Source organism: Peromyscus eremicus, chromosome 14, assembly GCF_949786415.1.
Source record: "Peromyscus eremicus chromosome 14, PerEre_H2_v1, whole genome shotgun sequence".
NCBI classification, from domain to species: Eukaryota; Metazoa; Chordata; class Mammalia; order Rodentia; family Cricetidae; genus Peromyscus; species Peromyscus eremicus.
Window position 1 is genome coordinate 69870698 of NC_081430.1, and position 16815 is coordinate 69887512.

Genomic DNA, 16815 nt, shown 5'->3' on the forward strand with positions numbered 1-16815 from the left:
CTTAAAAATTCTTATGTGGCTGCCTGGGTCTGTAAGCCCGGTGCTGGGGGCGTGGAGTCAAGAGACTCCCTGGGGCTCATTGGTCAGCCAGTTTACGGCTCACTGAGAGATCTTGTCTCAAAATATAAAATGGAGACCGTCATTGAGGAAGATACCCAACAACATCTTCTAGCCATTGCATGCATGTGCATGCACACATGTGCATGCTCACACACACACACACCATATGCACACACATGCACACACAGAGAACTAGTTAAACATTGCGTTCTATGTTATAGATCACCATTTAGTCATGAAAAGTGGAATTGCAGCCAGGTGTATCTGTGCTCACTCGCAGTCTCAGTGCTTGGGAGACAAAAGCAGGAGCAACTCAAATTCAAGGCTAGCCTGAGATACATAGTAAGATTCTGTTTCCAAAAAATGCCACCTAAAATTATTTTTAAAAATAAACTGCAGAAGCACATTTACTAATACATTTGCATATTAGCAATCCATATGTGTAAAACATAAGAGTATAAAATTATATGTGGGACAGTCTCATTCTTTATGAAAAGAATGAAATTGCATGTTTATTTTATGTACACTATGAATATGATAACAAAAATATCTAAAAGAGCGTCATGAAAATGCAAATGAAATGTGGGCATGGTAGCCCATACCCGTGCTCCCGGGGTTGGGAAGCGGAAACAGAAGGATAGCTCCAAGTTCAAGGCCAACCTGGACTACCTTGTGAGTATAGAATCCAGGGCTGCATAGCAAGACTATTTCAAAATTAAAATGGCAAATGATATAATTAGAATTGTTTTTTTTTTCCTGGACCATGGTTTGTGTTTTTTCAGTCATTAGTACGTATCCTTGCACAGATTTTAATTATTTGAAAGATAACTTTTGATCATCATAGTAGGCTTAATGACTATAAGGGAAGCATAATAAGAGTTTACAGTGAAAAAACAATACACAGAGAGGCAAAATATGACAAGAGACAGAAAGGGAGAGCAATCCTCAGCTAGCATCCATATGCAACTCACCTCTGTGCAAGGAATCACGAGAAAGCCACACCCTTTTCTGTGGAAAAGCACAATGTCTTTACACACCTCGATATTGGGTGCATAGCTTGGACATGCTCTGGGTCACAGGAAATCTCAGATAGTGTCTGAGTTTCCACTACTAATGTGAGCAATGGGTTTGTTGGAGTATTTGTTTAGCATTCCTATTTATTTTGCTATTATTAGATTATATTCTAGGAAATTTTCCATGCATCACGGAGAGAGGATTCTCTGTGGGAACTCCTAAGTTGGTCATCATTTCCATCAGGGCCAGAGTGGCCATTTTGCTTTTTGCTTCTCTGTGAAAGTTGAGGTCCTTGATACTTGCCCCTGTCGTTCAGTTTTTCAGTACAGGCTTTATGAAAGCAAAAGTATGGCTTTTGTAGAGTGTGGCTTCCACTCCTGGTGCAGTATCATTTACTGAAAAGGAAGCCAGGAGTGTGTGGTGGCTTTTAAGACAGTGTGTTGACCACTGAAGAGAATTTAAGTTATAAAATACAGAAATACTCCAAGGTCATGCAGGCTGGTTTTCAGCTTGCCTGGTCTTTATAACTCCTTCTTGGTACTCCCTGGCTTACAATCAAACCTTTACAATGTCTAATGACATGGGAAAATGTTCACCTAATCATTTAAGAGGTGGAAAGGGTGATTGCTCTCCATTGTTAATTCAAATTAATAAACCCGAATGAATAAGTGGCCATGCTAATAAGCTTACAGTGTGCTTCTGAGATGCTCCTCCTGATTAGTTCTGCTTCGTGCACACTTCTACGTCTGCAGAAAACTGGGAAGCTCATTCTGGGGTTCATTCTGAGCATCATTGTCAGGTGCCTAATTAGGTGGCATTTTCAATCTCAGTTTAATCATGGGTTGAGTAGGTGGTCCTTGACTTGACATTCAGTGCAAGCAAAGTGCTAAAAGAAAAAAAAAAAACTGGTACACGAGTCTCCCCCAAAGCCCCTGCCTGGCTCCTTTGTATTCATAGCTTGCAGTAGCTATAGTAACCAGTGTTTAAGACACAAACACACCAAATCAAAGTCCCAGGCTGATGTGACAGTTCTCAAGTGGCTTTGTTCCACATCTAAGGTTTTCCTTTCTCCTTTTGCATCGTATTTCACCCCAGAGCCTCCAGGGACTAGTGTGTAGCTCAAGGAGGACAGACTGACATCTATAGGGACAAAAAGACAGGGCAGGCTAGAGACAGGCTGCATTTGGGCCACCTGCCTGTTAGAAAAAAAACATAAGCTGCCCGTGTCCAGTGTTGTTCAGGACACTCGGCTCACTCTGCCTTCTGCTGGCGAAGAGGCAGGCCTGAAACAGCGGATGCATCGTATGAGATGTGCCCCTCCATAAGCAGGGGTGGGGTCAAGTCTTACCATGGCCTGGTCACAAATTCACTGTAACCTTTCTGGGTTAGGGAGGGATGAAGTGTGACTTCTACATCTAGACAGAAGGAGAACAGATGATTTTTCAAGTATTGGCTTCTATACAAACAGAGAGGATGAGAGCAAAGCGGGAGGGGCATCATGTACAGGAAATACATTGGGGCAGCAATCTTCAGTTCTACTGTATCCCATTGATTTCTACAGCAAATATGTGCCACATGTTCAAATTAGAGAAGTGATAGGGGATGACTACTACAATTGGGCAGTTACGTTTCTCCAACATAAAGGGACACTGATAAATTATATCCAATACTCAGAATCCTAATAGCACACACTCAGCATTTCAGTGATTGAGAATGAGTAGCTCATCTCCCAACTGAGGGAGATAGAAGCCTCCCCCCCAAAACATCTCCTTCTTGGGACACTATACATGCCATTGCATTACAGGACGTATTGCCTAGGCTGGGATATTTTTAAAATTCTATCTTTCTATCTATCTATCTATCTATCTATCTATCTATCTATCTATCTATCTATCTATCTGTCTGTCTGTCTATCTATCTTACAACCTGACCACATTTTCTCCTCCCTCCTCTCCTCCCATTCTATCCTCACCTCTCCATCCTCACCCACTCCTCTGTTTCTGTTCAGAAAGGGGCAGGCCTCCCATGGGTATCAACAATGCATAACATATCAATTTGTAAGACTAAGCACCTCCCCTGTTGTAGAATATTAGTTTAAGATGTGTTACATGTGTTTATGCTGTGGAACATTTGTTTAATGACGCAAAGATGTGTCACATTCTCTTATGTTGCATTTGTTTAACTCTGTGAAGCTGTGTTACTTTGCCCGTCTAAAATACCTGATTGGTCAATAAAGAGTTGGATGGCCTATAGCAAGGCAGGAGAGGGATAGGTGGGGCTGGCGGTCAGGGAGGATAAATTGGAGAAGAAATCTGGGAGAGGGAGATCTAGGAGCAAGAGAAGGGGGAGGACTCAAGGGGCCAGCCACCCAGCTTACATACCAACAGCTACAGAGTAAGAAGCAAAGAAAGGTATACAGGATAAAGATGAAAGCCTAGAGGCAAAAGGTAGATGGGATAATTAAAGTTAAGAAAAGCTGTCTAGAAATAAGCCAAGCTCAGGCCAGGCATTCATAAGAAAGAATAAGACTCCATTTGTGATTTATCTGGGAGCTGGGTAGTGGGCCCCCCAAAAGAGGCAAAGAGTAAACAAGTAAAACAACCCACAATTATCTCCCTGTATTAAGGTTGGTACTAGTTGTGCCCAGTCCTTTAATCCCACCGAAGAGGCAGAAGCTGGTGAATTCTTGTGATTTTGAAGCCAGCCTAGACTACATAGCAGTTCCAGGCCATCTTACGCTGCATAGTGAGATCTTGTCTTATAAAATAAAAAATACATAAATAAAAAATACAAAGCTGGCATTGTAAGTTACTATGCCCTGAACACTTTAGACACTTACCAGAGTGGAAACAAATCTGTGTCAAGGACTTCGCTGACAAGTGATTTACTGAAGCTGGCTCTTTGGAAAGCCTGGACTCCAAAGCAGAACATCATCCTAAGAACATAAACTTCTCGCTGCAAAGATGGGGGAGTTAGGTGAGCTGGGTATCAAACATCCTCGAGAATGAATACTGTCTCTTGTTGGTGTGGTTCTCTTGAGATAGGATTTCTCTGTGTAGCTCTGGCTGTCTTGGAACTTGCTCTGTAGACCAGGCTGGCCTCGAACTCACAGAGATCCACCTGTCTCTGCCTCTTGAGTGCTGGGATTAAAGGCGTGAATCACCACTGCCTGGTGAACACTACCCATTTGATCCTCGAGAGAACACCAAAGCTTGAGGTTCAGAGAGACCTAATCTTAACAAAAAATTGTGATCTTAAATGAATTGCTTAATCTCTCTGCACCTCGATTTCTTCTCTATAAATCAATGGATTTTTTTTTTGAGAAATAACTCTAAGGATTAAAAAGTACCTACTTAGCACTATGCCAGGGACATGCTAAGCCTTCTCCCTTGCTAATCAGTCTTGATCCCTTGTCATTTACCTTTCTGCTTTGAATGGACACATAAATATAAAGACTCTTCTTTTGCTTATCAATACTTGCTGAATATTTTATCAGTTGTTGATATTTTCTTCTGATCTTTGCAGAATAGAAAAAGAATCACCAAACAATGACATAGCATTACTGTAAGGATAAAAATATGCCCATTTCTATAAGACATTTGGATGAGTTCTCTGGCTAAGTGGAGAAAAGCATATAAAGTACACACCAGAGGCAGACAAGCCAGCAGCCATTCTTTACAAAACCAATCAATACATGCTTTTGGAAGTTAAAATTTTAGAATCACACCTGCAAGAGTTGAGAAAGAGAAATAATCTAAAGAGAAAAAATAATCTCATGCCGGGCGGTGGTGGTGTGTGCCTTTCATCGGGAGGCAAAGCCAGGTGGATCTCTGTGAGTTCGAGGTCAACCTGATCTACAGAGCAAGATCCAGGACAGGCACCAAAACTACACAGAGAAACCCTGTCTCGAAAAACAAAAAACAAAACAAAACAAAATCTCACATTAGGGCAAACCTGGAGGAAGCCGCTTTCTATGACATGGATTCTCATAGTTCCTTAAATATCTACAGGTGAGGAATATACCCAAGACCCAAACAGCTGAGAGTGAGATATGCAATGAGACCCTATAGAAAGGGGGAGGGAGAGAAAAATGGAAAGATAAGACTAAATTCCTTTTCATCAGTCTAGATGGGAAAGTTACTGTTCCCCATCCCGTGAGTGCTTTGGATGCGTGAAATTATACAACCAAATGGTGTGGGGTTCTTTTTGGTGTGTGTGTGTGTGTGTGTGTGTGTGTGTGTGTGTGTGTGTGTGTGTGTTAAAGAACACAGAATCTGTGCCTTTGCAAGAACACAGAATCATAACTCTTATGCAAAAATAAAGCAAGTCCATGAGAACATTTATTTAATTCATGGTTTAATGAGGGAAGCAGTAGAGAACTATAAGTAGTCAAGTGACAATTCAAACTACTACATATTTACAGTAAGGACTATGCAAATGATCATTTGGTGAAAGACTGGATTCATTTATTTATTCATTTTAAAGAATGTTTTTATGTAGTCTTTATAATTTCATCCATAGAAAAATGTGTTTTGTTTACATGTAGCCCCAACTCCCCACTCCCACTGTCCCCAGACACTCTCAACATTTTCCCCTTACCCCTTCATGTGCTCTCCTTTTCCTTTTCTGTCACCACTGAGTCCAATTCGGGCTGCCTGTTGAAATGTTGACAGATCTTACTAGCTTGGTCGTGTACAGGTCTTATGCAGGTAACCAGAGTTTCACCGAGTTCCTGAATGCAAAGGCCATGTGTGTCGTGTCCAGAAGACGGCACTGTAGAAATGACCTTGAAGGGCAAACCCAGAAAGCAGATTTTATTTGTCTTGGTTTATAGTACCTGAATCTCAAAACTAAATAGCTGTGCATTATGTTAAAATTGTATTGTTGTTTTCATTTGTGATAGAACACTGGTTCTTTTTAGTCATGTTTCTATCTATGTCTGATTTAAATTTTGTTCATTACCTCTATATTAGTCAGGCTTCCTAGGAAACTAGAACCAACAAGATACCCCCACCACCACCCAACCACACATACACATTGTAAATGACTCACAAAATTCTAGCGTCTCAGAGGTCCCACGGGAATGGAGTGTGAACTCTGCCTCACTCAACCACTGTAGATGGCAATATACTTTACTTCCTTTACTAAGTCAAACATGAACATTTCTAAATATACCATCAGATACACCCAGGACAGTATTTAGCTGAGTAACTGAACCAGATGGCCCAGTCAAGTTGACACATAAAATAAACCATCATGTTAATTTTGATTAGATTGACAACCAAGTATTTCCTAAGCACACAGTCTTATTTTAACTAAATAACCAAATCTCCTATAATAACTTTGGTTTTGGCACTCCCCAAAGTGGACTGGCCCTTGGTAAAACTGGTAAATGAGTGTTTCCTCCCTCGATTCCTTCCTCTATATTCTTATTTAGGGAAATGATTTTCAAGGATCTAACACCAGAAAGTGCTTGTGCACTATAGCACACTTGTCCTGCACAAGTAGTCCAAGTGCCGAAGGTACTTCCTGCCCCCAATTCTCCTATAAAACCTGCTTCTCTGTGTTTCCTTCCCTACAATTCCTATTGCCTTTCAGTTGGGTAAACTGGTTCGTGTTAATGGTTCATGATGTCATTTCCCAAAGATCATTTGTATTTTAACATGAGAAAACAAGATCCATGTACATGTTGTGTATGTGTCGAGTGCTGTTTTGTGTTGAGCATGAAGCCCTTCCGCTATCATCAGAAGTATCCGATTCTGCAATCTGAGACGTTTACATTGTACTGAACGAAGTCAGCAGGATGAGAGCCATAGTGACATCACACAGAAAACCCCAGAACTCCTTAACTCTGTGTTCAGTTTATTTTTCAGACAAGGTACCAAGTCAATTCAAGCATCATCATCTGCTGGGTGTGGTACTGAGTGCCTTTGATCTCAGCATTCACAAGGCAGAGGCAGGTGGATCTCTATGAGTTTGAGGCCAGCCTGTTCTGCATAGCAAGTTTCAGGACAGCCAGGCCTACACACTGAGACCCTGTCTCAGAAAAAAAAAAAAAAAAAAAAAAGAAGTCATTTCAACAAATGGTATTGGAACAAATGAGTATTTGCAAGCAAAGAAGGAAACTGGGCTCCTATCTCATACCATATACAATAATGAGCTGAAAAGTGGTCACAGATCTTAATGTCATAGCTCAAACTGTAAAAACCCTCAGAAGGCACAGGAGTAAGTCTTCATTGCTTTATGTTACTCTTGAAATTCCCTCTAAAATCTCAGCCCAAACAATGGTATCACTCTCCCCATATCAATGAACCTCACAAGACAACCCACAACAGGCATGCTCGGAGAGCAACCTGACCTACTTAATCTCTCACAGGTGTGCCGGAGTCTTGTGTCCTACATGAAGCCAGAATCTGTCAGGTTGATAGTTAACACTAACCATCACAAAGCTTTCCTTCCCTCTCCAGCTGCATTTGGAGTAGAGCCTTTAAGGAAATAAATGAGATCCAATGAGTTCGTAGGGCAGGGCCTTAGCTGAGAGGATCGATGTCTTTATAAGAAAGAGCCCCCAAAGATACCTTTCTGGTGTACACACTTTGGTCTTGTGAGAACAGGGTGAGGAGATGGCCACCTAAATGCCACAAAGAAGGGTCATACCCAAATCCAGCTCTGCTCTAGCACCTTGACCTTGCCTTCAAAACCCAGGGAAAATATTTTTATGTTGTTTAAGTCATCCAGCCTCTAGTAGTTTGTGATGGTATCCTCGAAGACTAATGTCTTATGTTAAGCAAGGCTTCTTAGTTACCACAACAACAGCACAAGCAACCAAGGAAAAAACAGGTAAGTTATACGTCATTGAAATTAAATAAATCTGTACTTCAAAGGATGTCATCAAGAAAGTGAAATGACAACCCACACAATGGAAGGAAAGGAATTGCGAAGCATGTAACTCTGACAAGGGATTTGTATCTGGAATATGTAAAGACCTCTTGAACAGACATTTCTCCAAAGAAGACATAAAAATGGCCAATAAACACTTGAAAAGATGCTTGACCTTCTCAAGTCATCAAGGAACGGCAAATGAAAACCCTAATTCAATACCGCATCACACAAAGTAGCGTCGCCCTAATTTTAGAAACAGACAATAACAACTGTGGGACAGGATGTGGAAACACTGGAGCTTTTGTACACTGCTGGGGCATGCGGGGTGGCGGTAATGGAAACTGGTACAGCCACTCTGAGGAGCTGTGGCAGTTCCTCAAACATTTAAACAGAGTTGCTATCTGACCCAGAAATTCCACTCCTAGGTATTTACACAAAATAAATGAAAACATCTGTCTAGACAAAAACTGTACACAAGTGTTTATACCAACATTGTTCATTATAGCTCCGAAGTGGAAAGCACCGTGATGTCCGTCAACTAGGGAGAAGATAAACACATGCCAGAACATCTAGAGTGTTGAAACTTGGTCCGGCATGGACGGACCCCGAAAATACTGTGCTGAGTAAATAAAGTCAGTCACAGAATGTCGTAAAATGTCTACAATAGCCAAAGCCCAGAGAAAGAGAGTAGATTGGAGGTTACTGTTTGGGTAAGGATAATAGAGAGTCAGCAATGAGTGCTAATGTGGATATGACTTATCCAATGCTGCCAGATGAGATCACAGCGATAACTGTGTAGCTAAAAGCCACTTTAAGCACGTGAATTTTAAGTTCTGTGTGACATTTCTCCAAGCGTATTGTACGTGAGTACCGGAAACAAGGGGTATGTTTGGATGAGAAGCGGGCAAGCCTTACAGAGTAACTGACATTTGATCTGTGTATTAAAGCGTGGAGAGAAGAGTTTCACACAAAGAAAGATGAAAGGGCTAGGCCTGTGAACCCCCTGGGGTTCGGGAGACGCGTGACCAGCATGTGATGGAGCCGGAAGGTTAGTGCAAATGGAACTGGGAAGCAAAACGAAGGCTTGGATCAGCCAGAGGCTTGAAAGCAAGAGAAAAGCAACTGATGAGGAGAAACTTGATTGACAATCTAATAGATTGTCCATAGAGGTGTGAGATGAGTTAAGGGGGACCCAAAAGGGATGGTAAAGCTTGCCTGGAAACAGCAACACCCTGGGTCATTATGATCCATTGGCCTAGTAGAACTAGTAAAACAGAAAATGACCAGAATTCGGTGAGTACTGTAACTGCAGGGAAGAGCCCAGTCTGTATGGATCTGAGGAATAACACCATTGTGGAACAGCAGAGGCAAGGAGCCCAGGGAAAACAGATGATGGCCTCTTTCTCTCCTGTCATCCTCCTCCTGCCCTTCCCAGAAGGCAAAAGGCCGGTTGACAATGTGCGAACAGGTCAGCATCCTGCCGCACAGAGCTGAGGAGCTAGCTGAATCCTGAAGAGTGGATCTGGAGAAAAACAGCTCAAGGCCAGAGCATAAAAGACTTGAGTGTCTTGCCAAGGAGTCTGGACTTTGTCCTGTAGACAGGAGGAAACCATAAAAGGACTTAGGCTGGGAAGTAACTGCCGCGTGCTGGTTTGCGGGGAGAAAGCTTAAGCCACTGGTTCTCAAAGCCTGGTCCCCAGGCCCAGCAGCATCTGTAGCATCTGGAAAACTGTCAGCAAGGCAAACCCTCGGGTGCCACCAAGACCGGCTGGATCAGAAGTCATGGGGTGAGAGCAGGCAGTCTGTGTTCTGACTAGACCTTTTTGGTAATTCGTATGTAGCCTGGAGTTAGAACAGCATTCTATGAATCTCAGGATCAGAAAGAGTACTGGAAGACAGAATGCACATGGGATTTGATTGTGACCCTTGCGTAGACATTGATAGTCTTGGTGATGGACGACTGGGGGGAGTGGAGCAAGTGCCACAGCCCCAAACCCTTACCTTACGACTGAGAAGCACAAAGGTAAGGCGGCTTGATATGTTAATGCCAACACACACCTTCAGGTTTGGAGTGAACTGACGCTTGTTGAAGACAGACTGCTTTCTCCCGTTGAGAAGGGACTCTGTGAAATATTGCTTGCCCTGACAAGGAACCACGCATTCTTGCCAAAGTAATCATATCTGGAAAGAATCTAAATGTTCAAAATTAAGAGATTGGCTAGATAAAGGATGTTAAAACCCTTAAAAATAGTATCAGGCAATGTTATAGTTAAGAATCATTGGAATGCTGTCACTTAAACATCAAACAATATAGTTAGGCTTTGTGTTATATAAGCTTCATAAAAGCATAGACGTAAACTGGGGGGAGATATACATTAAATGTTAATAATTATCTCTAGTTGGTAAAATTACATAAGCATTATTTTATTCTCTTAATTTATTTTTCTTTTAACATTTTTCATAATGAATATTCTTGTTGAGAAAAGAAATAAAAGTTATTATTAAACCAAGCATGTAAGCACTGACTTGTAAACTCAGCTATTTGGAAGCTGAGGCAGAAGGATGGCAAATTTAAGGTCTGCCTGGGCTATAGACTGGGTCAAAGGTCAGTCTGAGCCAGTTAATCAAACTCTGTCTCAAAAGAATAAATAAAATTGGGGCTATAGTTCAATGATAGGGTTTGCCTAACCTGAATGGAGTACTAGGAGAAATATATCAATATTTAAGTACTTAAATATGAAATTATGAGCTTATAACATATACAGTAAAATTGACATTAACAGAATTAAAAAAGATAAAATTGGGAAAATATATGTAAATTATGTGATAGTGGGTAAGTAGAACAAAGGACTTCTCAACATAAGAGCTGTGAATATTCTGCGCCCCCATCAATGCCTGAGGCAGGTGAGAGCTGGCTCTGAGATCATAAGGGTGGGAAAGCTGTTCCTGCTTGCCACCAGCTACAACCCTCCGGAGAGCAGGCCCTGCACCTTGCCTGGGAAGCACAGGAGAGCCAACCCCATGGACAGAGGTGTGCGCGAGCCAGTCCTGAAGTTATGAGCACCAGAGAGCTGTCCCCATTACTCATCTGTCATATGCCAGCATGGGCAGGGGAAAGAGATGCCTCTGCCAACTACCCCACCCCCACCCTGCCCATCAACACCTGAGGCAAGTGGGAGAGCTGGCCTTGAGGTCATAAAAGTGGGAGAGATGGTCCTCCCCCTCTTCAGTTGCAGCACTCAGGAGAGTGGCCCCTACACCATGCCTGGGCAACAGAGTAGAGCTGGCCCTGAAGGTGTAGGAGACTCTGAGGACTTGAAAGCAGGAGAACTGGCCCCACCCCTTGCTCATCACTGTAAGGAGTGAACTAGCCTGAGCAGTGCAGGAGAACTGGTGGTGAGGACAAGGGAGAGCTGGCAGGCTGACCAACCCTGCAACTACCCAGGCCCAGAACCAGGGTTATGAGTTGGCCCACCCCAACATCCATCCCATCTGTGATCTTCTGGAACATGTGAAGGGACTGGTCTTGCAGACCCAAAGCTGAAGAATTTCCACAACACAGGGCAACAACAGGATATCCAAGAGGAGTCCCAGGGAGGGCCCAGCATCGATAGTGCAGCAGAAACCAGAGGCCTCGAACCAGACCAGTGACTCTGCAGTGAGCACTTGCAGTAAAGATGTATGGATAAGAGTTTCCTGCATGACTCACTGTGTCACACTACAGCTTCCATGACGAGACTGATTTCTTTCCTTCTGTTTCTTTTTTCTTTTCTTAAATTTTATTATTTTATTTTGGTGGGGTGAGGTTGCAAGGACAGAGGGCAGATACAAGGAGACGGGAAATGAATGGGATGGAGATGCAGGATGTGAAAGACACAAAGAATAAATAAAAAGATTGGGAAAAAAGAGTTGTTAAAGTTGTCTGGGGAGATGGCTCTCAGGGTAAAGGTGCTTGCAGTCCAAACCAGGTAGAGTTGGAGGCATGAATCCACAGTGGAAGGAGAGAACCAACTCCTGAAGGTTGTCTTCTAGCCTCCACTGTTACAAATGCGTGCACACCTGTATTCATACATACATGCACACTAAATAATTAATTATTTTTTTAAAGTGTTGAGGGGCTGGAGAGATAGCTTAGAAGTTAAGAGCACATACTGCTCTTGCAAAAGTTTGAAGCACCCCTGCTAGCCAGCTCTCAGCTGCCTACAACTCCAGCTCCACAGGATCCAATATCCTCTTCTGGTCTCCCCAGGCACTGCACTCGTGGGTGTACATAACCACACACAGACACACACCTACAAATACAATTCAAAGTGAAAATAAAATCTTTTTCAAATGTTGCTAACATGAAGTGTGATCTATAAAGAAAGTATGACTGTATTATAAAAAAAAAAACTAATCTTGCCAGTAAATGTGAAAAAAAAACCAAACAGTATATACTTTTCACTTCTCTGATCAACTTGTAATAATAAGATTAAAATGAGTAATCAGAGCTTTGTGATAACATGGAAAATAGATTATTTTATCATAGTTTTATAGAAGTAAAAATAGTTATAAAATTCTTGAATGGAAATTTCTAAATTTTTTTTGAAACCTTTAAAATGTAGTCTTTGGTCACATAGGAACTAATTCTAAGATTATAATTAGAAAATTGTATAGAAGTAAATATTTAGCTAATAAAAATTGAAAAACTCATTAATAAAAATTGAAAAACTTACTTATTTCCATTACAAACCAATAATGTAAAATAATATGGTATCTTTTATCTAGAAGTCAACAACTTTATTTTTTCCAACAGCAAGCTTTGGCAAAACTCTGGAAATGAGACATATATAATTTATATTACTGACAGAAAGCTAAATACACAGATTGGAAGATAAATATGATACCATCTATTTTTAATTGCTATATTTAACTCTTTTCCTCAATACTTTTGTCCTGTTGTTGGGTGTTTAGAAGAATATATGCATTCACAAAGGGGAACACAAAGGATGTGCACATTGGGGTTAGAGAGATGGCTAGTGAGAAGAGCGCTTGTTCTTTATAGAGGACTCGGGTTCAATTCTGCAGACACACGTGGAGACCCATAAGTTCCTGGGGATTCAAACACACATGTAGGACACTGACATATGCAAACACTCATGCACATAAAATAAGATAAAGAAATCTTTTTTAAAAAATTAAAAGATATCTTTAAAAGGGCATGCGTATCTGCATATTGCTTGTAATATATAAATCCATTGTGGGAGGTCAAGGAGCAGGTAAAATTTCCCATATGTAGGAAACTGGTAAATAAGAGATAGTAAAGTCATAATATCAGGGAAAGAAATTGACTTACAGATAACTGAATGAAAATAGATGTAAAAACATCACTGAATAAGAAGAACAAATTATGGAATGGTGTAAGTAGAACAATATGATTTCTGTAAAACAGTCCAAGCTGTTCCTAAATGTTATAACACATATGTTATACACATAGGTAATATAACGGGGCTCAGTGGTACCGAATACACTCTTAACATGTTTCAGGCCTTGGCTTAACTCCACAGCACCACGAAAATGAGAAAAATTCTTAGAAGTTCTAAAGCGGAGGGTAATTAAATTATACCATAGGAAAACTGTAACTAAAACAACATGGGGGAGGGGCTATGACCCAGCAGGGGTCCCGGTTTCCTCCATGTTGCTACAGTGAAGCACTCTGACCTAAAGCAGCTTATGGGAGGAAAGGCTTTATTTGGTTTGCATGTCAAGGTCACGGTCCATCACTGAGGGAAGTCAGTGCAGGAACTTAAGTAGGAACCTAGAGAAGAAAGCCTAAAGTGCTAGTTCACTCCCTAGTTGGCTTAGGATCCTACTCAGACTCTCTTCTTCAGCCCAGGGCCACCTGCTGTCCCACCCACAGTCGCATAGGCCCTCCTACATTGGTCACCAACTAACACTACCCCTCATGCACATGCCCAACAGCTAATGAGATGAAAAACAGTTCTTTAATTGAGACTCTTTTTGCGGGTGATTCTAGGCAGGGCCAAGATGACAGGGGTGCGAATCAGGGCAGCAGGATACAAAAAGGGCACTCGCCTCTCAAGCCTGATGACGAGAGCTCAGGCCCTGGAACCCACATAACAACAGCAGCAGCAGCAACAACAACAACAACAGCAAACAGAGGCGGTGGAATGCATCTGTAAGCCCAGGGATCCTAAGTCGAGGTGGGAAACAGAGACAGTCACTCAGAAGGCGCTAGATCAGCTAGCCTGGAGCACACAGCACAGTGGCAGAGAGCAAGATCGTCCTGCCTCAGTGAGGTGTACAGTGTCAACCAGTCTGGAAAGTTGCCCTCCGACTTTCACATGCATATGCCTACACACACACACACACACACACACACACACACACACGACGAATAATTTAAAAAGCTGAATAGAGGCAGACATTTGTAAGCTTACAGTAAAGTTTGAGGTAATTATTAACGTTTAAGAAAGGCAGGTACAGACAACGGTTATGGTTATGTTAGGGGGTCATTCAAAAGCGTTTCTGAGGAATTAGTTTATGGGTAATTTTCTGTTTATCTGCATTTTCTAACTTATATAAAGAAAGCGTCATCGATGAAAAATAAAGTTATGAACAAACTAAAAACTCGAGTATGCAGAGAAACGAAAGGTCAGTAGCAAACTCACCTTCCCAAGTGGTGCTTGGGCTTTCCATTTTGTACACACACTGCTCTCACTTTATAAATATTTGCCCAAAGGCTCTTCCTTCCCACAAACAGACACTCTGAATTTCATGCTGCCCAGACAAATCCTCCAATGGGCAAAAGAAAGTGAACACAAGTTTGTGGTAAAATGCAAGGCCAGGCACAAAGTTATGGGCTCCTTGTCTGGGGACCTGGGTTCCAGTGCTCACCAGTATTTCTGAATTGTAAAGAGGGAGACCATTTGGCTCAGAATCAGCAGAAGTGTTTGTTAAAAAGGAACCTCCATGTCAGATGTGTGGCACAAACTTTTTATCCCAGCATCAGGAGCCAGAGGCAGATGGATCCCTGTGAGTCTGAGGGCATGTTCATTAGCATAGTGAATTCCAGGCCAACCTGGGCTACACAGTGAGACCCTGTCTCAAAAAATTAATGTTGCTGCTGCTGATAATGATAAGAATAGGAGGAAGAGGAGAAAGAGGGGGGAGGAGGAGGAGGGAGAGAAGGAGGAGGAGAAGCTAAGGTAGGAAGATCATAAATTCAAAGGTGTCTGTGTTACACAGAATACACAGTGTCCTGTTAGATTTATACTGCTGTGATAAAGACTATAACAAGGAAAAGTTTACTTCATTTCACAGCTGGCCGTCACAGAGGGAAGTCAGGACAGGAACTCCAAGCAGGAATCTGGAGGTTCAAACTGATTCAGAGGCCATAGAGGAATGCTGCTCATTGGCTTGCTCACTCAAGATCATCCATCCACGAGTGGCACTGCCCACAGTGGCTTTGGCTCTCCCACATTAACCATTAATCAGGAAAATGCACGACAAAGTTGCCTACAGGCCAGTATGATGGAGGCGTTTGCTCAGTTGAGTTTCCTCTTCCCAGATAACTCTAGATTGTGTTACAATCACAAACAAAATCAAAAGCAACAACAACCAGGACACTCATGTTCAAGACTACATGAGCTATACAACAAGCTCCTGTCTCAGGAAATAAATGTAATGAATTAATTAATTTTGAAAAATGGAGCTCGCCCAGGGCTAGGCACCCTCACAGATCCCTTTGCACATTGATGTGAAAACCTTTGTCAGAGTCTAACCATCAGGTCTCTGTGGTTTTTTCAGAACGTGGGCTCCTCATTAAAGTGCCGATCTCAGCAGACTGCCAAGTATGGTGTGCAACGGTGCCTGTGAGCTGCCTTTGAAAAGCCCACACACCAGAGAGATGGAGCCTCCTGTTCTTGCTTCCACTGTTGAGGAAAAGCCTTGGCCTGTCAAAGAAAGCCAGAGCAGAAGGAAATGCTCCAGAGTACATGATTTCAGGTAGTCCCAGACAGAAAGAGAAGCATGGGCCAGAGAATTCCTCCCCAGTCCAAACCACAGAGGAGACAGCGCCAACAGCCAGGCCAGGCCTCCTGAATGGACGATGAGCACGTGAGAACATAGATCGAACTCCCTAGAATGCCAAGAATGCTTCTGATCCATCACAGAGAAAGGCTGCTTTCAACAAAGGACCCTTTCGGGTCCCTAAATTCTTTAGATGATAGCAAGCGTTGCCCGACCGATCCTCGGAAGACTGAAAACTTTTGAGGTGTAAAGAAACTGGTCCCTTCCTCTCCGCAACCAGTTTCTGGCTGTGGCAGGTGGAAAGGGAGTAAGTGAAATATCTCAAATCTTCAGTAAGTGTGAGTTGTAGTACACACAGTCCCCTCTGGGTTGAATATTCTAGATTAGCCCTGCTCCCCATGGTAATACTGGCCTCCTGTAGTTATTGATCCCTTGATAAGGTTAATCTGAAGTAAGATATGTTATAAGTGTAAAATATGTATTAATTTTGAAGACTGTATAAAAGTGTGAATTATCTAGTTATTAATTCTTAAATTGTATATTAAATTATTAATTCTTAAAATAATATCATGTATATGGCTAAATAAAATATGTTAAAGTTGATTTCTCCTGTATGCACATTTTCAAATTAAATTATTAGCTTACTTTAATTGTATCTATTTTAAAACAAAATCAGTTTAACAATAGGGCAAACCAGATAATTGTTGAGGCTAGAGAAACAAGTTGCAATATTAGCTTTTAAGATTTTATTTATTTTTATTTTATGTGCATGAGTGCCTTTTCCGTGTGTGTATATAAATACATCAATATACCCAATACCTGTGGAGC